Below are 23,386 nucleotides of genomic sequence, written 5' to 3'. Positions count from 1 at the left end.
TTAAAATGGAAAGAGCTAAAGATAGCAGAGAACCAAAAAGCTGAAACGAACGTACTCAAACGACTATGTATTTAAGATTATTATGGCTAATGACCTTAAAGTTTTTCTGGCTCTGTTTCCAAGGAATAAAAACCAAATCATCTCTAATAAAATATATCTATAAATTTTTGCTGATGCCTTTGGGGGAATATGGAATAAAGTGGTTGAAAGAAGTCAGTTTTTACAACCTAAGAAAATAAAATACAAAGGATACAGAATTTGTTCTTTTCATATATATAAACTGGAGATGAATTACATAATGCTCCTCCAAGTACTGAGAAATATTCAACTATTTTCCAATATATACTGTGCCAAAGTCTTAGGCTGTATAGCCACAAAGTCAAGCGCCGCCAGTTTCTTAGGTTGAGACTAACAGGGCAGTCATTGGCATCATTTTCCCTCTCATGTCCCTGATCCTGCTAATAACAAGCATCCCTGCTCCTGCCTCTTCACTTCGATTGCATGGGATGTATCAGAACTTGCAACTGTTTTTGAACTGCTGTAAAGAGCAGGGCAGAGAGCAGCCAACTCTTCACACACACTCCTTCCGATGCAGAGCAAGAAGATGAGAAAAACGATCATGATATTATTCGAATCCCCCTTAGTCATTCAATAATCTCTATTGAGCATTATTTTGTGGAATTCATTCTCTAGGGACTGTGGAAGATAGGTACAGTGTAGTCGTGTGAAGCAGCCAATAATAAAAAAAAATGAACATAACATAAGCCAGAGGAAACACACGGGAAGACTAGACATTCGGCCTGGGGAAATCGGGAAGGCTGCTTGGAGGAGGTTGCACTTCAGCCGAACACTAAAGGATAATTAGGCGACTGGAGGTGAGAAGGTAAGGGAAGGGTCTTCTTGACCACTGGTAGAGCAAGAGTAAAGGCACAGAAGAAGAATGAAAGAAGAAGTAAGGATGTGAAATGGTGTCACATGGCAGAGTAGAAGGCGCGTGCAATAAGCCAGGTGAGCCCAATTCAAGATACCTCCAAAACAGTGTGTTGAGTAATGTCGACACTTTTCCCTTTAATCAAGAACAACTAAAAAAAAAAAAAAAAAAAAAAAAAAAAAAAGAACAACTAGCAAATGCTTTGCAGAAAAATACCTTTCTTCTAGATAGTTCATTGCCCTGACTACATCCAGTGAATGAAGCAGCTCCTCCATATTTCCCTGGCCATTTAGGAATTCCCTTTGTTAGTAATTCCTTTATTAGTCACTGAATATAGTCTTAAGGCAGTATACCTGTCATCCTAAGTGTCCAGACATAAACCAAATATACATCTAAAATGTATCTGGGAGGCACCAGGTGGCTCAGTGGTTGAGCGTCTGCCTTCGGCCCAGGGTCCTAGGATTGAGTCCCACGTCGGGCTCCCCGCAGGGAGTCTGATTCTCCCTCTGCCTGCCTCTCTCTCTGCCTCTCTCTCTCTGCATCTCTCATGAATAAATACATAAAATCTTTAAAAAACAATTAATAAAATGTATCTGGGATTGAATTCAAATCATCAACTAGCGTTGCAACTTCAGTTCTAAACATTATCATATTGCCAGACAAGGAAGTGCCATGGTAGGTTTATTGAATGCTTCCGCAGGGAGAGAGAAATCATTTTCAGCATGTTTGTTGTCTTCAATCATGTCTTCCCCTTCTCGGTGAACCAAGGTTTCTTTCCCACTCTGTGGAGATTCCCTTATTTTACTTCCCTTTACATATCCCCTTCGTGTTCGAGATAACCCCTGCAAATTAGAGGAAGGCAAGTCCTAACGAGGGACTTTCTTTCCTGCCTTTCAACAAGCACTTACCAAAGTCCTGCCATGTGCGGGACATTCACAATGACACGAGAAGCTCCAGAAGGAACGAGACAGAGTGCCTCATGTACCGTCACGGAACGCACTGACTCAGGACATCTGAGAGCCTCCAAATGAGCGTGTGGGCTGGGGGGTGAGAGGTGACTGTGAGTGGGCTGCAAGTAGTTCTGCTTTAGTTTATTCTTATTTAACCAAAGCAAAAAAACATCAGTCGTTCTTTGGCAAAGATAAGTCCTCTGTTTTCGAAAGCCATCTCAGCAGACACCCTAGTGACATGAATGCAAAGCATCACCAATGACCGGGCCACCACCCAGATAAATAACCAAGCCGCTGACCGGCTGACACTGAATACGAAGACAGAGGGCCCACCCAATGCCTCCCTTTCCCTGGCCTTCCCCCCCACGTTATACACGGGCCTCACCAGCAGCACCTACTGGACTCTCTGCTTCCAATCATTCACCTCTGCGCCTCCCCCACCCTGAAACCCCCATCACCTCCTTCTTGCCTCCCTGTGGCGTGGCGGCCACCCAGCAGCCAGTCCGCCCTAGCCCTGGCCCTGGCCTTGGCTCCACGTACGTTGGATCGCGTCTTCCCCCTGCCTCACATCCTCCAATGCCTTCCCACTGCAGGTAGAACAGATTCAAATCGCTTATGTCAGCCTTTGAAGTACCCACTGCTCTGGTCCTGACCTCCTCCACTGAGAGGTTGCTGTCCTAGACAAGGCTCGTTTTGTTCCTCCAACAAGCCAAGCATGTCCCCGCCTCGGGGCCTTTTGTAATTGTGCCGCCATCTCCTGGAGTAGCTTCCCGAAGATGCTCGCTTCCCCTTGGCGCTCAGGTCTGCACTCCGACGGGCCCTTCGCAGGCCACCCAGGCTGGATTTGGCCTCTCCCACTTCTGAGATCGCGGGCAGGACACAGGGCACCAAGAGGAGCCACCGAAGGGGCTGCTTTCCTGAGCATCTCGGCCACACACTGAGCAGTGGAGTCTCTGTCCTGCCGTGGGTCTGTATCCCACGGCTGTGTGACCTGGGTCTGTATTCTACGATTGTGCGACTTCCTCGCCTTTCGGCCCCAGCTCCTTAACACTAGATCAATACGCAGCTCCCGGGGAAGCCCAGGCTGTGTCTCCACGATGCCAGAGCAACCTGCCAAGTGATTAAATGTGGTAGTTATGAAAGAAATGGGTCAGACCGGTCATTTGTCATCAGGTAGACAGAGCCACGCTGCCACAGGCCCCCATGACTCTGTCGCCTTAAATTGTTGAAGAAGTAACAATGGTGGGGGCTGGGGACCGCCTCACTTTCATTAACATTTTCCCATAAATAGGCTCAATGATTTCCCAGTGTCCTACAGCTAGGATTAGAACCCACGGCCCCTGCATGTTAATCATGAGCTCCATGTGCAAGGGGCCATTTCAATCCCTACTTCCGCGTCTCTTATTGGAAGTTATCATGAATATTGTATAACTTGCCTCACTGTGTTTGTTTGTTTCTTTTCTTTTTTCCCCTTTTAGTAGGAGGCCCTAGGATGAACCATTTCAGTTCAGGGCAATTCACCATTGAGTCACTGCCACAAAAATATGTAAGAGAATGTGGCTCTCAAAGAACGTGAAGCACCACCACCACCACCACTACCGCCACCCCCACAGCCAGCACACACAGAAGCCTGGGGCTGTGTTCTTGAGTGTGGTCATGTATTACTACTGCATGTGGCCCTTCAAAATCAGGGCAGCCACCCCCCTCCCATCCCTTGCCTCTGGAAATTCTGGCTCTGTGGGGTGGGGCGAGGTGGAGCCTGGGCATCCCCTGGCATCTCATCTCAGGAGAGCACCCCCCTTCTGAGACCCCCTCTTCTGACCCTGGCGGAGGGGCCAGGCCCCGGGAGGAAGAAAGCCGTGGAGGGCCTCCCGAAGCCCCCATTGGGCACAATCCTTCTGGGCTTGGGGGCTTTGCTGAGCTGGGGCTCCCCAACACACTCCTGATGCTGGGACCAGTGTGTGTGACCAACTTAATGATGGCCGGACTCCTGGCTCCATCCTCAGAAAGGGAAGTTCTCTCTCTGGCACCTGGGATTCCCAAAGACAGGGTCCCCAGCAACCCAGGGTGATAATGAGGAATAACTGGAAATGGCCACCCACTCAGCCCTAAAGACTCAAAGGTCATTTTCACTTATTCATTTAAGACATTCGTGCACTCATGTGCTGTTTCCAACAGCCAGCAAATATACTTTTGAGTACCTCCTGAATGTCTGGCTGGCAACGTGGTCTTTATCCTCAAGGAAGCCATAGTCTTCTGAAAAAGGCAGAAACCCCAAACAAATAATTAGACCCTACCATGGCAAATGCTGTCAGGAGACCTGCAGAAAGTGCTGTGAAAGCCCAGAGGTAAAATACTTCCTGTAGTAAAAAAAAAAAAAAAAAAAAAAAACTTCCTGACAGAGAAGCCAGTGGAGGGGGGACAGAGAGAAATCAAGGAAAACTTGAGAGAGATGGCACTAGAATTGGGCTTTCAGGAGAGCAGGACGTGTCCAAAAATCTCAGTCATCAAGATAAATGGAATCTTAAGGCACTTTTTTTTTTTTAAATTAAAACGAATGTGGTATTTTTTTTCTTTTGCCCCGGGCTCCACCGTCGCTCAGAACAGCACTGCTACCGATCCTGTCTTTATTTAACAATTAGATCTTTCATTCATCATGGATTTTTTTTACATTGATTTTGATTATTTTATTTTTTAACAAATACCACATTCAGTATCCCTTGCCTCAATGGTGGAGGCTCTGGTGCCACCTGAATCACAGGGCTCGGACAAATGCCTCACCTGCCTCACCCAGGCCTGGTCCTTCCCCAAGTCAAGCAATGTCTGTGCTGAGAGAGGAGACAATCGGTCCACTTGTCCACAAATTCAACTGGAGAAGACCCACTCCAACCCCCAAACTATCTTCCCCCCACAGGACCTAAGAAATGATGGGCATGGACCTGTCTTCTTGGGAGGGCAAACCTCAGCGCTTGCCCCAACTTTTCGTGACTTAGCACACCCAAGGGGGTGAGAACTGAGAACGGGAGCACACAGCACCCAGGAGGTAGCTCTAGGGCCTAACTGGTGCCTGAGACTCCCGGGGTCTCTATCCAGGGGCTTTCCCCAAGTAAAGTCAGTATGTTAGGAAATGGCCATACTCAGTCATCAGAAAGCTGAATGTTCTCCATCGCTATTTTCTTCCCTTTTACTAAATCCATGCATTTGGCAATGGTAAATAAGTTCCCCCCAGCCAAGGAAAGCTAAAGAGCCAGCGCCAGTCTCTCTGGGGAGGGCAGGGGTGGGTAGGGAGCCACTTCCAAGACTTCTAGGCTGTAGTGTTTACTTTATAGCGTTATTACCAAGAGGTGGTTTTGTTTGGCACATCATTTTCCATTTCTTTTCTTATATGTTTGGAGACAGACATGAGAACATATGTGCTCTCTATTATATCTTCTAAATATTCCTCATGTTTAAAAGGGGGAGATGGGTATTGGGAACCCAGCTTGGTGACAGAGCAGCTATATATAGGGCCGTAAATGAGAGAGCTGTGTATGAAACTACACCCAAATCTCTGGCTTCTGCCTTCAAATATGCAGCATGGTAAGCATGGAAAACAGCATCTCACTCTCAGTGCTCAGAACCTCGTTGATTTCGGTCCAGATTTATGGCATCATTTGTTCCTGATAAGAACTACTCACCTGCACGACTGTACCAGGAAAAGGGAAAATATAACCTCGCAGGGCAAAGTAGAAAGGGAAAAAGAAAAATCAAACCAGGTCAGGACTTTAAAAAATGCACTGCTTTTGCCCTGATTCTTTTGTTCATTTAACATAACCTGCTCTGTAAAACTTGTCTACATGGTCTCAATTTTCACCTTCATCCTCCAAGAGGATGGCGGGAAGCAGTATACTGTGGCTCTACCCACAATGCATGTGCCTGTCACAGGTAGAGATGCATCACATGGGGTGAAATATCAGATCGGCCCTTCACAAGTCGTGTTACGGATACCATGTGAAGAGATGGGCACGTGAAGCTCTTTACAAAAAAAAAAAATCATAGGTGGCTGGTTTGGTTGGCAGAGCATGTCTCTCTTGCTGTGAGGGTTGTGGGTTCAAGACCCACGTTGTATATAGAGATCGCTTTAAAAAAAAATCAAATCAGAAAAAAAAATTACAGGTGCATGAGTTAAAGCACAGAAAACACACTGCCTGACTCATGGCAAGTCTTCAGTAAGATGCTAATTTATTACTACTAATATTTTGGAGAATATGTATATTCATTTATAGAAAGTTATATTTTAGGGGATTTTTTAGACACATATAACAGACCGGAATGATTTTTCATGCCATTTAAGTCAATCACTAAGAATTCTTAAGAAACCTCCTTTTATTTATATGGTGTAGAACCATAAAATAATGAGACTTTTCATAGAACAAGCCAGAAGACATTTGACATTCAAATGAATACCAGCACCTTGGAAGCAGCGCCAAGAGGAAGCTATACGCTGTTTTCAAGGAGACAGGCATTGCTCAACAGAGTTTGGAATTCCTCTGAGGGAATTACCTTCAGCTGTAGTTATGAACCATGCATGAAAATGAAGCTCATTATTTTAGAGCCATAGCTCATTTTTTAGTAAAATGTGTATTCGACCTTATCAGCCTCCTTCGTAGCCAAATCTGGCTCCAAATTACTTTTGGTGGTTTCAGAAATAAAAAAAAAAAAATCACCGACGCTACAGAGAGATGAGAAGCTGAGGCCTATAAATGATACTGAAAACGAATGAAACTGCCAACTATTACCTTGTGCAGCTGCTCTGATGGACTAAGGCGGGGCCTCCCAAGGAGGTCACTTTGAATGGAGCCAAAGCCAGCATGAACAGGTAGGTTCTGGGCCCGCTGGTTAAGCAGCAGCCACTCAGTACCTTCTGGGCAATGTTGGAAAGCCCAGAAAGGGAGGCACAAGCCATTTATTAGCAAGTCGATCTCCTACCTAGGCATTCTGACCGTTTTCACTTTTTGAAAAAGAATCTCTGCCTATTTTGAGGTCCTACACAGAAGTAGCAGTCTTAAGAATAATTCCTCCGAGACTCTATCTTCATAAAGTTACCTTAAAAGTAGAAGGGGCTTTCAATTGTGATCTGGCCCCATATCAGATGCAAATGTTTTCCTGGAGGAAAAAACATACAGCCAGAAGACAAACTTCTTCCATACAGGGTTAATGATGAAAACGCTGATACGGTCTTAAGTGTGGTGGCGCCCGGAACCAGCACTATAATTAATCTAAATGTACTGTAATTACACTAAATGTTACTTCTGTAGAATAGTTCCAAATCATGTGGCTTTTTTATGCTTAGATAACATGCAGTTTATTTCCAATCATGGATGTAGGCATGATTTGCTAAAGGAACATTAGGTCTGGAAGCAATATCTTAATCAAATCAGAATTTCTTCTGTAAAACAAATCTTTGGCTTTTGAAGAATTAGCAGCATCGAATGCCTTAGGGTAGAGACGTGAAACTGAGCTGAAATCCGCACCACTAGATCTCTCCCTCTGCCCCCTGGCTTCCATTCATTCACAAGTACGTCCGTGTAGCCTCCTACCTACATACCTACATACCCTTTTTCTAGTTGTAAACTACCACAGCTACTTCTAAATTACACCCTGAAAACTCCACGCTGAAAACCAGTTGTAGGAAAGTTTGCCTCATGCAGTTTATTTATTTCTTCAGAACAGAAGCTGGTTCCTTTTGGAAGGAACTCATTGAAATAAAACCTAATAGCAAGCCTCCATAAATTACAGGGTTCTTGGTATGTGCATAATTTGATGCATAAAAACTGAATGGATAGTCCAGGGCTGAAAATGCAGACTCTTCCATATGCAGAAAAATCTCTTATGGTTATTTTAGTTTTGTATGGGAGGACCATACAAAATGGTCCTGGGCTCGGACACCTCCAATCCACACTCCTCTGCCCGGTGCCATAAGCTTCCACAGTAACCCAACTACAAAAAGAAACGTCAATCTTGCTGCCAGACATGTCTTCACAAATCCAGGTCTGGTGTCCAAATTAGGACGCGGAACATATTAAAGATCAAAAAGGTCAGGATAGAAACTACATTATGAGGGCAGAATCCAGACTTACTCGGGCACAATACTAACGTGTACTTCTAAATGCAGCTCAGATGAACCAAACATGGGCCCGAACAGAGACAAGAATCCCCTTGCTACCCCTCTGTGGCAACAACAGATTGAGCTGTCACCACTAAAATCTTGCCCACACGCTCCATCCTCAATAGGTGTGAGTTCAGTTGCCCAAAGCACAATGTGTGCATGTCAGGGGCCTGGAGCATGGAGGAAATGAACCCTGGGAGCCGGATGATCATAGAATGTGAAACAAGATCCCAGAGGTCATGGAGTCAAGACTCATTCTTTTGCAGGTTGGGCAAAAGGTCCAGAGGAGTTAAGTGACTTGCCCAAAGTCACAAGGCAGATGAAAGACAGAGATAGGGCTGTAATCCATACATCCTCATTTCTAGACCAGGGCCCCTTTGGTTGAGCAGCTACATGCCTCTCCACTGCAAGGCTTGACTCACAGAGCAGCCTTGATGCGCACAAGTATTGGACCACCCATTTGCTCATTCAGCTTCTCAACCCACATCTACAGAGTCAACATCATGTGCCAGGTCTGACGCCAGGGACTATGCATTCACTGAAGTCAAGAAAAACCTAAGTCTGGGTAGCATGATGAAAGGACTTAGCATAGGAATGGGGTGAACAATTCTGATACAGCCTGGTCCCTCATCCCAGTGTGAAATCTGGATGGTAAGACATGGCAAATGCAAATCAAACTAAAGTGTCTCCTGTTATCCTCACGACAACATATTCTGGTTTTATTTAAGTAGATAAATAATCCCAGATATTGGTAAATACTGAAGAAGAGTCTCAAAATGTTTTCAGCAAGAGTGAGACTGTGAGGTGGGTCCCACTCTTGCCACCAATCTTATCTGCCTCCACTAACCTCTCCCTTTCTCCAGCCTGCCTCTCCTCTCAATAAAACAGCTACTGTAAATTAAATGCCTTGGACAGACATCGAGCTTGGGAGGATACACACCATGCTACAATATTCCCAGCAGTCAGCATGTGGTAGGGTTTTTTTTTTTTAAAGGTTTTTTTTTTTAAGATTTTATTTATTCATGATAGTCACACAGAGAGACAGAGAGAGAGGCAGAGACACAGGCAGAGAGAGAAGCAGGCTCCATGCAGGGAGCCTGACGTGGGAGTCGATCCCGGGTCTCCAGGATCGGGCCCCGGGCCAAAGGCAGGCGCCAAACCGCTGCGCCACCCAGGGATCCCTGTGGTAGGGTTTTTTTTTTTTTTTTTAACTTTTATTGGTGTTTAATTTACGAACATACAGAAAAACACCCAGTGCTCATCCCGTCAAGTGTCCACCTCAGTGCCCGTCACCCATTCCCCTCCAACACCCGCCCTCCTCCCCTTCCACCACCCCTCGTTCGTTTCCCCGAGTTAGGAGTCTTTATGTTCTGTCTCCCTTCCTGATATTTCCCAACATTTCTTTTCCCTTCCTTTATATTCCCTTTCACTATTATTCATATTCCCCAAATGAATGAGAACATACACTGTTTGTCCTTCTCCGATTGACTTATTTCACTCAGCATAATACCCTCCAGTTCCATCCACGTTGAAGCAAATGGTGGGTATTTGTCGTTTCTAATTGCTGAGTAATATTCCATTGTATACATAAACCACATCTTCTTTATCCATTCATCTTTCGATGGACACCGAGGCTCCTTCCACAGTTTGGCTATTGTGGCCATTGCTGATAGAAACATCGGGGTGCAGGTGTCCCGACGTTTCATTGCATCTGAATCTTTGGGGTAAATCCCCAACAGTGCAATTGCTGGGTCGTAGGGCAGGTCTATTTTTAACTCTTTGAGGAACCTCCACACAGTTTTCCAGAGTGGCTGCACCAGTTCACATTCCCACCAGCAGTGTAAGAGGGTTCCCTTTTCTCCGCATCCTCTCCAACATTTGTTGTTTCCTGCCTTGTTAATTTTCCCCATTCTCACTGGTGTGAGGTGGTATCTCATTGTGGTTTTGATTTGTATTTCCCTGATGGCAAGTGATGCAGAGCATTTTCTCATGTGCATGTTGGCCATGTCCATGTCTTCCTCTGTGAGATTTCTCTTCATGTCTTTTGCCCATTTCATGATTGGATTGTTTGTTTCTTTGGTGTTGAGTTTAATAAGTTCTTTATAGATTTTGGAAACTAGCCCTTTATCTGATATGTCATTTGCAAATATCTTCTCCCATTCTGTAGGTTGTCTTTGAGTTTTGTTGACTGTATCCTTTGCTGTGCAAAAGCTTCTTATCTTGATGAAGTCCCAATAGTTCATTTTTGCTTTTGTTTCTTTTGCCTTTGTGGATGTATCTTGCAAGAAGTTACTGTGGCCAAGTTCAAAAAGGGTGTTGCCTGTGTTCTCCTCTAGGATTTTGATGGAATCTTGTCTCACATTTAGATCTCTCATCCATTTTGAGTTTATCTTTGTGTATGGTGAAAGAGAGTGGTCCAGTTTCATTCTTCTGCATGTGGATGTCCAATTTTCCCAGCACCATTTATTGAAGAGACTGTCTTTCTTCCAATGGGTAGTCTTTCCTCCTTTATCGAATATTAGATGGCCGTACATTTCAGGGTCCACTTCTGGGTTCTCTATTCTGTTCCATTGATCTATGTGTCTGTTTTTGTGCCAGTATGTGGTAGGGGTTTTAAGGTACTTGCTGAATAGTTGAATGAGTGAATGACCCAATCATTGTAAAAGGTGTTTAATCATCTTTTTCTGTTTGATTTTTTGACAGCTCTGGTACGTAGGTCTCTTCATCACTACTTTATAGGTGATGGGAAAGAGGCCCAGAGATATAAAGCAATTGGCCCAAGGTGACACAGCCTGTAAATGGTGGAGCTAGCCACCTGTCTATTCAGGCTCTATTCACTCTTCGTGCCTGTTCTTTCTGCTTTGCCTCATCAACTTCTAACCATGCTTTAAAGGTTAGGCTTCATCTTCCAGAAGTTTAATCCAATGGCCGTGTCTTTATTTGTCTACAATGGCATGTGGAAGTGTCTCCTTCCACTGGGTTGTCAGCTGCTCTGGGACCAGGACAATGGCACCGTCTTTCCCTTGCTAGCAACTCTATAGCTCCCTGCACTCACTAAGCACTCAGTAATGTAACAGAAGTGGAAGGAAGTTGGGGGTCAGAGATGGGAAGAAAAAGAATAGATCAAGGGCACAGCCTGAGGCTCACATGTAGTTCATGTCTTCAGATTATGTCACAGAAAGGCATGACTACCTTCTGTTCACAGGGATCCGGAATTCTGTGGCACTGGGAAGTGGAAACTGAGGGAGGGTATTCTACTCGGGCAGCCCCTACTCATTCATTTCAAACACTTTTTCAAAACTCCTTTCAGAGAAAGCCACTGTAAAATCTATGCTATGTGTGGTTCACTACAATATTTTTTTTTAGAAAGTTAGCATCTAAGTTGTGTTGTGTCATGTACACCAAGTTTCAAAAGTGTGGTAACGTTTCTTGATATGATTTCTACACTAATGCTGTGTTGAAATTGGAATGGCTGGGTTAAACTCTAGTATTAAAATTGGCATCACTTGTTTCTTTTTTTCTTTTCTAACTTGGCTCAAGACCGCTGTGAATTATGGACGTGGCGACATCAACTGCTAACGAACAGAGCTCATCTCTACCTTGCTTTGTGTCATCGGTACCTGGGTGGACGCAACCGTCAACACTCGTTGAAGTGAACGCCTCAGATCTGCCCATTAAGAGAGTCTCCTCTTTTCTCACCCTCAAAGAATATGTTCTGACATAAAAGGGAGAACCACCCTGAGCATTCTGTGAATCCCACTAGATGTCAGATCTTTGGTGTAAGTCCCTGTCTCACCACTGAGTCCAAACCATCAGGGAGAAGCCTCTCGTTTCCTCTCTGCTTGCTCTCCCACAGAGCAATGACGACTCAAAGCGATCTGGGCCCTGACTCAGGGATTGTCACTACAGAGGTAATAAATAAGTGAGGGATGTCCCTGATTTCCATATCTAGAGGCAGACAGACTTTGAACAAAACATGTGAGAGAAAATTCGAAAACCATGAAAGCCTCCCATTCTCCCAGATTTGATTCTTTCCTTCATGCAAAGGTATCTTGATCTGTACCGTGAAGTCGAGACTCACTTTGTAATATTGAACTTGGTCCTTCCACTCCAAAACAAAACAGCCAAGTGAGGCCGAGGAGCGTGGCGAGCCATTTGGGAACACCGCTCAGGACAATCGAGAACCAAAATGCAATTAGAGGCCTGCCTTTGCCCTGCCTGCCTGGCAGAGGCAACCCTGGCAAGGGTCCCCATGTGTCTGACTCCTTGGGGAAGGGGGGGCAAGCACGAGCCTCCCCAGGTGGAGACAGCTCCAAGGCTCCAGTGCAGTGTGTTCCAGGCCGGGGCCTGGGCTCCCCTTCTCATCTGCCCCCAAGAGGGCCTTGCAGCCAGTTGTGGCCTCTCAATCGGAGCCTGTACACACCGGCGAAGGCACTGATGTGGAGTCTTCACCCCACAGTTCACCCCTAACCTTCTGGAACCCTCACTTCCCATGAGCGAGAGGACCCACATCTGCATCAGGCCCCCCAAGACCCGGCTCAGTTGCAACGACTGAGGAGAATGACCCACAGACCTTGCTCACTGTAGGCCTATGTATAAAAAGCAACTTGGGGGCACCGTAAAACAAAGCTGAAAATTTCCTAAAAGTACAAAGAAGACAAATCCACTATCATCTAGCATATGGCTATCCCCAACTTCTGCAATTCTTCTCTTACTGTTGAAGATCTGGACAGGTTCCCATTTCAGTCTCATCTTACGACTTATAAGATATATATAACGAACCCAGGGAAACCAGTCCCCTCCATCTGCCAGGAGACTGGGGCATTTAAATAATTAGCTTTAACAAACATGCACCACAAAGGTCCTGATTCCTGATATAACTTCATTTCACAAAATTCACACAAAATGTCCCAAGTTAACACCCCATTTGTTCTCAGCGTTGGCCGTTTTGCCGACCCTGACATACTTCTCTCGACTGAATCTGGCTTCTGTCAGCCCTCATTCTCACAAAACTCCAGTCTCGGAGATAAGAAGCAATCCACTGGGGGCTAAACAATGGCAGATCAATATTTTCCAGCCAAAGGACAATATTGGAGCCACGGAATTATACTGGAGGGGGGGATCTTGCTCCAGCTCTCACAGGAAGCTCTTTGAAAATGCTTAATAAACTATTAAGCATATCGTTTTCAATAACCGAGAGGGAAACACAGTAGCCTCCCCTCTTGATGCGGTCTAATCACAACTGTGAGTTCTAGAAATAGCAGCTGGGGGAAGGAAGAGCAAAGAGCGGTCAGACCAGATTTCGAGAAACTCATCACAAATCCAACAAAACCTCTATTGTCTTAGGGTTTCCTTCAGCCACTAATGAAGTCTGTGATTGCCATCATCCAGGTTGAGAAACAAAACACTCACTAATCCTCCGTAAACCTCACTTTGGCATACCCGGGCCTGGGATCCACAACACACAGAGGATTATGATGCAGTCGGGGCTCAGAGAGCCACAGAGACTCTTCCAGGCCCGGGAAGATGAAACTCCGAAGAAAGGTAAATGAGGCTGTGATTACCCAGCTGGAGGAAGGCCGGGCTGAGGGAAGAATTCATTCCCTCAAATATCCAGGGGATGGGAAGAGCCAAGGGAACTCACTCACATTTCACAAACTGAGTAAGACGAAAAGGATTTTATCTGCAACAGGAGAAAATCACCTTAGCTCTGCTGAGAACTTTCCTACTGGCTTGTCTGTCCACTCTTCATGTAGGCGTCCACTCCACAAAAACGTGTTCAGAACCTATTTGCTGGCCAATTAAATGTGTTTCCAATAAACTCTCATTCGTTAATTCAACGAGTGTTTGTTGAGCTCCTGTGATTCACAGGTAAGGAAACACGAAAGTTACCCACCCTCAAGGCTGTGGCAACTACTTCTCAGGACACCTTCAGGAGCAAACTACGTATTCATTTGCCTAGAATGTTTCATCTCTATGTTGTGAGGATAAGTCCGATGATTTCTAAAAGTTCCCTTTAGCTGTCTGGTCCTTCCTTTCTAATCAAGACCGAAAATAATCATAAAACCAAAACCTTTATGCCAGTGCAGAGTTATTTTCACGACAGATCACATCTGAACTCTTTTAAAGATGATGAAAGATCGATCTAGGGGTGCCTGGGTGGCTTCATCAGGTAAGCGCCCAACCCTTGGTTTCAGCTCAGGTCACGAGCTCAGGCTCGTGAGATAGAGCCCCACATTGGGCTTCATGCTGGGTGTGGAGCCTGCTGAAGATTCTCTCTCTCCCTCTCCCTCTGTGCCTACCCCCTCTCTCTCCCTCTTAAAAAAATTACAATAAGATGAAAGATCGATCTGGCCAGTGTATGTTAAGACACACAAACATGAAGATTACATTTTTATCCTCTTGGTTCCATGAGCTAAGTGGTCAGAGTCCATTCTGTGCAAAGTATTCCCACCATATGGAGATGGCTACACTGTGGGACTAGAACATGAGGTTTTAAACTTGGTAGGAAAGGGCTGCTTCCTGTCCTCAGGAAAGGTGGGCATTTCAGTCACAGCCAGCTCTGAGACACAAATAATGAGAACTCTGCATGTAGCGAAACCCTGGGAAGCGGTGGCTGGAAACGAAGCATTTGGCCCATGTCTCCAGCACAGAGTGTCCATGGGTGAGACCCAGTGGGCACAGGGCAGTGTTCGAGGGCCATGGGTGGCCAGAGCAGAATGAACTGATCTGAGCCCTCCCACCGCAGTGTATCCCAAAGTGTGACACGGGCACAAGACCTACAGGTAACCACAGCAGGCCCACTGCAGTGGGGACACAGCTGAGTCACAAGGGCCACTGTCCTGCTTTCCACAAGGCCTCTGTTGAGTCATGAGTAACTGTCCAGTGACAGAGGCTGGCAGGGCAAGCAACGGAGAGTGACACAGATGCAGGACGAAGAGAGATGTGACCTTGATCCTGCTACACACCCAGACGGACGGGGAACACAAAGGAGAAGGGGGCACCTCCAGCTCAATTTATGTCTTCAAGGAAGGGCTTTCTCCTCGTGTGATTTTGATTAAACCTGGATGCTTGAGAAGTCAAAGCTTCTCCCTTGAGAGCTTCTTAATTACAGAGGGGCCTTGGGACCAGATGAAACTCATGGAAATTGCATTTGTTCGGCCACAGGGAAACACTGAGGACGAAATGAGGAAAGGTATAGAGGATCCCCACCATAGTCATGGGCCCACAGCAGGCAGGTTGCTGGTGGACAAAGACCCACTGCCTTTTTAGCCCCAGAAAGGACAGTCCCTGCGTTTCACCAAGGGCCAGCACCAGGCCACCTGCATCAGGATTGCCTTGGACTCTTTGGTGTAGTTTGCTGTGTCCCTGGCCACAGTGGGCCCTGAGGTGTGCAGAACAGTGGGCCACCCTCACAGCAGACACCCAGCCCATGCGGCCCACCCAGGGCTTCCTGTCCTATTTCCTGGCTCACAACCAGACACATACATCTACAAACCATTCCCTGGACTTTACTACATATATATATATATATTTTTTTTTTTTGCCTTTTTCTCCTGTATCTGTCCTTTCTCATCGACTCACGTACAAAGGCCATCTCAAGGCTGCTCTTCACCCCTCACCGTGGGAAAGGAACAGTCCTTCCTCTGAATCCCCACCAGGCTCTCTCTTAGCCCCTAATTCTGTCTACTTTTCAGAGTGTTTGTTGGGCATGTATAATCTCCCCAACAAGACTGCAAAGGACTCGAGGGCCAAGCCAATGTCTTGATCACATGCTTATTTCTCACAGCCCCTAGCACTTACCAGCCACTCAATAAACACAAACAACTCCTGAGACCCAGTCAGTGCTGAATAGTGGTATCTTTTTGCATGTGACCAAAGCAGACACAAAACAGGGGCACACAACTTAACACAGTTTCCTCCAAGGCTCTAAATATACCTGGCCTACAGATAGAGAATACTTGAGACATAAGCCTTCAGGATTTTGTTGTATTATTGACAATCTGATTAGAACCACGGTGAGATACCCATCCAAGGGATCTTCTCCCTCAGAGACAAGGAGGAAAGTAATTTATGTGTAACCCACTATTGAAGCATTCAAACATTAACAAAGTGTTAGGGAGACAATAATATGGAAACACAGCATGATACAATGACACATATTGGGTCTCAAATTCAGTTCTATGTGGGGAGCGATGCAGAACACACATGGCAGACACGAAAAAGCTAGAGATGCTATTGGTGGAACACTGGCTTTTACCAAGAAATAGCAAAAGGAAAGACTGCTTCTAAGTTTGTCATCATCATAGTAGTCACTGGTACCTGTGCACGCACACATACATCTTTCGTGCTTCCTTTACATGAAGGACCAGGGCATGAGATCACCTTGTCCTTAGCATACCAGATAATAAAGGTCATCAACCCAAGCCATTTAGGAAGCAGGTGTCAACTCTGTCCCCATAGCCACTACTATAAAAGGGATAGGCTGACTCTCCCAAGTGGTTCTGTTTCTCTTTAAATAAAAACTAACTGCAGAACCAATGCAAAATTGCAAATGTGGAGGGAGAGAAAAAGGTTTAGCAAGATTCACAAGCTATATTCAAATCAGAGGTTGCTGCATCCAACACCATTTGGAACCACTAATGGTACTTGATAATATCGATGTCACTTTTTTATGTACAGCAATATAATTAGTATTGCTATTACTATTATCTTGCCTGTGTCACTAACTACATCTCTATAAACATAATTTACTGGTTGGAAAAAGTGAGAAATATTTTAAATGAATCTATCCCACGGCATCGTGCCAAGGAATAAAAGATCACTTTCTATTAACAAACGTTAATAATGCCCACAAGTGAAACATTTCTTGAGGTTACCTTACTAGTCACACAGTATATCCATGACTCTGAAGGTGATGAATTCCAAACGTTTTTGTTTTCATCTTAGCTCTAAAATCAGAGCACAGTACAGAGAGTACCTGTTGGTAATTCTGGTCAACAGGTGATGGATGGAGGCCAAGCCAAATAATTAGCCCTAGAAAGTAGGGCAATATTCCTAACCCCAAGCAAGACCCTAGATAGCCAATGACTATGCCATCAGCTTGAACTCCTCTCATTAGGTGATATGAGGAAAAGCCATGTTCAATGACAGATTTCAATGTGAACTTAAACCTTGTTGAGAACAGAGTCTGAAGGCAAGGTGCTTACCAGAAAATGTACATGACTAGAGTGATCGGCCTATGGAATATTTTTCCTAGTGCTGTTATGAAAAACAGCCCCCTATCACTATATTCAAACTATGAACCCCCAAGGAAACATAATTCTACTGAACTATTTGAGGGATAGGTTGTTCTGATTAAGTACACTTTGTGGTTAAGTAAAGAGTTAGTTGAAAATCTTTTATTCCATCTCTTATTGCTAAAATTCCTTCCAAAATGTGCCATAACCCTTCATGTTTCCTGCCTTAATAAATACAGTAATAAGGTACTTATCCTTCTGGATCCCATGGAGATGCAAGGTCACTTTTGAACACTGTTCAGCCTAGGAGATGCACACAGGTAGCAGACAGCAATGACTCCATCCTTATTCCATGACATAACTGAGACATGGAATCCAATTCAACTTGACAAGCATGTGTATGTATCGTGCTTAGAACTAGTACATGCCCATCCTGGGAGTGGAAAGCAACTGTTTCCTTAACTCCTGAATTCAAATAAAAATCTTGGGGCACCTGGGTGGCTCAGTGGTTGAGCGTCTGTCTGGCTCAGGTCATGATCCCAGGATCCTGGGATCCAGTCCTGCATCAGGCTCCCCACAGGGAGCCTGCTTCTCTCTCGGCTTCTATGTCTCTCATGACTAAATAAATAAAATAATAAATATAAATAAATAAAAATTAAGAGTAGAAAATGCTGAGTTAGACCCTTGGTTGGTGTCCAATGACTGAATTATGACATTTGTAGAATGGACTAGGAAAAAGGTGATTCAATCAGGTGCTGGAAGCTCAATACAACCTTCTTTTCAGAGTCCAGGCAGAGAGGCCTCAATTCTATGGCAGGTGCCTCTGGGGTCCAATCACAGAGCACCCTGTACTTGCCCTATCACTGCCCATTGCAGTATCTCATCACCCTGCATCTGCCTGCCCCTCTGCTCCCACTAGACTAGCAACCAGTACAGTGCCTGTCATACAGTGGACACTTCAACCATTCATTCACCTGTGAGTGCTTGTCCTATGCTTAGGGCAGTTGTTCTTCAAGTGGAGTCCCCAAAAGGCAGACTGGCATAACCTTAGAGCTTGCTACACACTCCCATTCTCAGGCCCTGTCCCAAACTACATGGATGAGAAACTGGGGTGGGGGTGGGGCACTCTGTCTGTGGTTTAACAAGCCCTCCAGATGATTCTGATGGGAAGCAAAAGATTGAAAACCAGTGGCTTGGGGCGACTGTATGAGTGATCATCCAAATCTGTATACTTTTGAGGGAGAAAGGGGACATTACTGACTATCGCACCTGGAAAACAGGTACAGACTAAGACTGTCCCAGGGAAACTAGGAAGCTGACCATGTGGCCCCCCTACCTATGCTGCCTTAAGATGGGGTAACCACTTAAAATGCATACAAGATGCACCCCTCTTATTTTAAATGCCATTCTTCAGGGATTGTGCTGGCAAAGTCCCGAGTATTTGACAGACTTGAGCATAGCTGTTGACATGTGGGTCAACACCCACATGTTCCTCCTGCACCCAACTATGAAGCGCAAGTTTCCCAGTATGAAATGAAGGGGCTGCAATGGCTAAAGCTAGAACAATCTGAGCAGGAACATGAATAACAATGGTATTAGATTATAACCCATAGAATAAAATAAATGTCCATGAGTGAGTTCCTACTGGTATAAATAAATGACTGAATAAAGAAGTAAAAGGGGGAAAGGGTAGCCCTTCTTTGGAGAATGATTCCAATTAATAAAAGTAGAAGGAAGGAGGGAAGTGGAAAATCTTCATTAGAACACCACAGTAAGTATTTCTGCAGGCAACATCCACCAATGGATGCTAAAGTTGGGGCGAAACTGTAAAGAGCAACAAGATATTTGTGCAGCTTCTAAGTGTCTCCTCCCAAATTGACTCATGACTGTGGTGACTGTCACATAGGACCACCAATTCTGCCAATGGCTGGCCTGGCCACCCACACGAACTGAGCTCAATGGACTCACAGTCTCCTGTCTTTCTCACTAAAGGCTTTTTGAGAAAACGTCTTCTGAAATACTCATAAACCTGAGTTCAAGGCAATTGACAAAGCCTCAAAATAAGAATAAGACAATAGCTCATTCACAGACTTGTATGAACAAAACACGGGACAAAGGGGCCCCCAGGTGGCTCAGTAGTTGAAGCGTCCAACTCTCGATCTCAGCTCAGGCCTTGATCTCAGAGTTGTGAGTTCAAGCCCCCCCCCCCCAACCACCTGCATTGGGCTCCATGTTGGGCATGGAGCCTACTTAAAAATAATAATAATAAAACAAAACACAAGAGAAAACATTAAGATTAGCAATAAACATGTAGGCAAACCTGCCCATAACAATGCTGCCCTGCAACAGACCCAATCTCTAAAGCAGAGACGATTCGAGACCCAAGCACACACTTGTATGCATGTGCACATGCACTCATACACACACACAGATGCCTGTTGTGACGGTTCTGTTGGTCCAAGTTGAAGAAACCAAAAAAAAAAAAAATGGAAGAATGGATAGAAACCCCCTTGTTTTCTTAGGGCATCAAATCATTTCCCATGTGTGATGCTTTAAGAAGCCATCGTGACTCTAAGAAGTCACGTGGGTAATTCAAATGGTGAATCCCAAGTTTTCCAGAGTGGCTGCACCAGTTCACACTCCCCCCAACAGGGCAAGAGGGTTCCCCTTTCTCCACATCTTCTCCAACATTTGTTGTTTCCTGCCTTGTTAATTTTCCCCATTCTCACTGGTGTGAGGTGGTATCTCATTGTGCTTTTGATTTGTATTTCCCTGATGGCCAGTGATGCGGAGCATTTTCTCATGTGCTTGTTGGCCATGTCTATGTCTTCCTCTGTGAGATTTCTGTTCATGTCTTTTGCTCATTTCATGATTGGATTGTTTGTTTCTTTGCTGTTGAGATTAATAAGTTCTTTGTAGATCTTGGAAACTAGCCCTTTATCTGATACGTCATTTGCAAATATCTTCTCCCATTCTGTAGGTTGTCTTTTAGTTTTGTTGACTGTATCCTTTGCTGTGCAAAAGCTTCTTATCTTGATGAAGTCCCAATAGTTCATTTTTGTTTTTGTTTCCCTTACCTTCATGGATGTACCTTGCAAGAAGTTGCTGTGGCCAAGTTCAAAAAGGGTGTTGCCTGTGTTTTCCTCTAGGATTTTGATGGAATCTTGTCTCACATTTAGATCTTTCATCCATTTTGAATTTATCTTCGTGTATGGTGCAAGAGAGTGGTCTCATTTCATTCTTCTGCATGTGGATGTCCAATTTTCCCAGCACCATTTATTGAAGAGACTGTCTTTTTTCCAGTCTTTCCTGCTTTGTCGAATATTAGTTGACCATAAAGTTGAGGGTCCACTTCTGGATTCTTTATTCTGTTCCGTTGATCACTGTGTCTGTTTCTGTGCCAGTACCACACTGTCTTGATGACCACAGCTTTGTAGTACAACCTGAAATCTGGCATTGTGATGTCCCCAGATATGGTTTTCTTTTTTAAAATTCCCCTGGCTATTCAGGGTCTTTTCTGATTCCACACATATCTTAAAATAATTTGTTCCAACTCTCTGAAGAAAGTCCATGGTATTTTGATAGGGATTGCATTAAACATGTAAATTGCCCTGGGTAACACTGACATTTTCACAATATTAATTCTTCCAATCCATAAGCATGGAATATTTTTCCATCTCTTTGTGTCTTCCTCAATGTCTTTCAGAAGTGTTCTATAGTTTTTAGGGTATAGATCCTTTACCTCTTTGGTTAGGTTTATTCCTAGGTATCTTATGCTTTTGGGTACAATTGTAAATGGGACTGACTCCTTAATTTCTCTTTCATCAGTCTCATTGTTAGTGTATAGAAATGCCACCATTTGCTTCGACTTGGATAGAACTGGAGGGTATCATGCTGAGTGAAGTAAATCAATCGGAGAAGGACAAACATTATATGGTCTCATTCATTTGGGGAATATAAAAAATAGTGAAAGGGAATAAAGGGGAAAGGAGAAAAAGGAGAAAGGAGTGGGAAATATCAGAAAGGGAGACAGAACATGAGAGACTCCTAACTCTGGGAGACAAACAAGGGGTGGTGGAAGGGGAGGTGGGCAGGGGTTGGAGGTGACTGGGTGATGGACACTGAGGGGGGCACTTGATGGGATGAGCACTGGGTGTTATTCTATATGTTGGCAAATTGAACACCAGTAAAAAAATAAATTAAAAAAAAAACAAATGGTGAATCCCAAAATCATTTGTAAAAAGTAATTCAGACAAAGGTTAGTTTCTATTTAAACCTGGTGAGTATTTCATTCAGGGGAAATGTGACTGCAGAATGAATTAGGCAGGTTATGGAAGGCCTCCTACTTAGTGACTGTCCACTCCGAGTTCAGAAAGGACTGCCTCACCTCAGACCATGGCACATCACCAGCTTCAAGTGACCTGACCTTGTGGCAGTTTTCTATCTTTCCAGCTCCCTCCCATGGAAGGTAATTACACGCTTTGGCTTAAAAGACTTCTCTCTTCATGGAACACAGGGGGACAAAAAAAAATAAACGACAACGATGGTGACAACAAAGGGTCTGAACACCTGTGTCTGAACACCTGCTTTAACCCCATTCCTAAAAAGTGGAAGGTAAGCCATGCAGATAATTGAGCACTTGACAAAAGCACACACCGACAGCCCGGTGTTATATTCTCCCCCAATAACAGTTACCACATGTTTATCTTTAGTTGTTAAGTAATAATAATGAAGGGGTCTCTCTGGAGACACCCGAAGGCATTGGCAATGCCACCTGCGCTGGATCTCCCCTCTCTGCTCCCTCCTACAGCGTGCCATCCTCGGAAGGCTTTGGAACTGCATAAACCATGGCTCCGTGACCATGACCATGACCATGACCATGACCATGACTGTGGGCACGCTGCCTCGCGTCTTTTAGGTCTGGGTTTCCTACTTTATCCTGTGATGAAGGCAGTGCTTACATCACCGGGCAGTTGGGAAGGCTGAGCAAGCCCGGCTCTAACACACCAAGCATGTTCAGCAGCTGGTGCCTCAGTCAAGGTCAGGTCCCTTCCTCTTCTTCTGAAAAAGTAAAGCAAGGACATTAGCTTTTGCTCATTCAGTGCAAGATTCACATTTCAAAGCATGTCAAGCTTTATCGGCAGTGTGCTCCAGGGACTGGGCTTCTGGGTCCTTCCTGCGCATCTGCATCCCCCGGGAATCCTGTGACGCTGCAGGCAAGACATTGAGACTGGGCATTTCATACAGGCTACACCAAGTAAGGTAGATGCAGTTGGTCCAGAGACCCCAGTTTGGATAGGCAAAGGTTGAGGATTCAGGAAGGCCCAGATTCAAGTCCTGGCTCTGCCACCCAGAGTATGAAAAGTCATCAGGAAAGCATTTACTACCTGACACAGAAACATCCCAAGGCCAGGTGGCAGCAGGAACAGAGATCTGACTCCCACTCCACGCCAGGTGCCCCACCCTGTGATGGGGAGGACCAAGCTCCACTTCCACATATGGACTCGCTGGTGAAGAAGAGAAGGATGGCCCTCAAGATCGCTCTTGGCCAGCCAGCGCCCCTTCCCTTTAACGAATATGCACAGAGCTTCTAGGCAGGGCTAGGCTCCAGCCCACCTGGGGAAACACACAAACATGTAACCAGACATATTCTTTACTTCAGTTCCCATCCCACTACCTTGTGTCCTCTGGCCACCCCTCAGCCTTGGAGCCGGTGTACACATACACAGATGGCCAACCAAAGGTGGTCACCGCAGATCTGCTCACCCCCCTTCAGGACAGCCTGAGACTGATACCCTGGTGCAGAAGCCTTTCATTTCTACCCCTTACCCATTTGGGCCTTGAAGTATATAATCACGATCATATATGCACCATACCTGTACTAACAGGTTTGGAGATGCATCCATCTGGGGCCATGCCAAGCCTAGTGAGCGAAGGAAATTGACCTCACCATCCCTTTAAAAGAGAAGCTGTCCTAACAGTAATTTTCTGAGGGCAGGAGGAGCCGGGCCTGTGTCTTTAAGAAACCACTGCTTTGCCAGAAAGTAGACTTTGCTCAATTTGACTGAGCAAAACGTGTGTGTGTGTGTGTGTGTGTGTGTGTGTGTGTGTGTGTTTT

At 45.1% G+C, this 23,386-nt stretch overlaps 1 protein-coding gene across 4 annotated transcripts in view; it reads right to left on the bottom strand.

Moving 5' to 3' along the window:
* AFF2 (AF4/FMR2 family member 2) overlaps window positions 1-23,386 on the bottom strand; it is a 467,806-nt gene that overhangs the window by 399,197 nt on the left and 45,223 nt on the right. The gene's annotated exons all lie outside the window — the stretch shown is intronic.

Source organism: Vulpes lagopus, chromosome X (genome assembly GCF_018345385.1).
Source record: "Vulpes lagopus strain Blue_001 chromosome X, ASM1834538v1, whole genome shotgun sequence".
Classification (NCBI taxonomy): domain Eukaryota; kingdom Metazoa; phylum Chordata; class Mammalia; order Carnivora; family Canidae; genus Vulpes; species Vulpes lagopus.
Note: the sequence above shows the minus strand (reverse complement) of the source record. Positions and strands in the feature narration are given on the sequence as shown.